Raw genomic sequence first — 600 nt, forward strand, 5'->3', positions numbered from 1 at the left:
GAGAAGGAGAAGGGAGGGGTCAGGGGGGAGTGCGTCATGGCAAAAGATTCAGTCCCTCGTCTCCCACCTAAGCCGCTCGCTGAGAATGGGAGGGAGGACGGGGGGGAGGACGGGTTCAGGGATCTGCTCAGGGACGTGGAAGTCTTGTTTGGAAAGAACCTGGCACGAGACCTTGAATCTTGGAGATTCGGTGCAAACCGAGGGATCGGGAGGGAGGAAGGGAGGGAGGGCATGGTGGAAGGGCGGGGAGACAAGGGGTGGGGAGAGATGATCGCTTTTATCGCGCAGCGCCTGCTTGCCTCCTTCCCTCCCTCCTCCCCTCCCTCGTCCACTGCCCTTCCCTCCTCCCCTCCCTCGTCCACTGCCCTTCCCTCCTGCCCTCCCTCCCCTCGCCCAGGCTGGACATTCTCCGCCTTCAAAGCCTGGCACTTGAATCCATCCTTCCTCGCTCCCTCCCTCCCTCCCTCCCTCCCGCCTGTCTACGCCCCACACCAACAGCTTCTCCGAGACGCGTCCTTCCTGGCTATGGCTGGCTTCGGACTCAAGCCGAAGGAGGGGAGGGAAGAGCGGGAGTTTGTCTTTGAAATGTATCGGGCCTAC

The sequence above is a fragment of the Nannochloropsis gaditana genome, assembly GCF_000240725.1.
Source record: "Nannochloropsis gaditana CCMP526 unplaced genomic scaffold scaffold849, whole genome shotgun sequence".
NCBI lineage: Eukaryota > Eustigmatophyceae > Eustigmatales > Monodopsidaceae > Microchloropsis > Microchloropsis gaditana.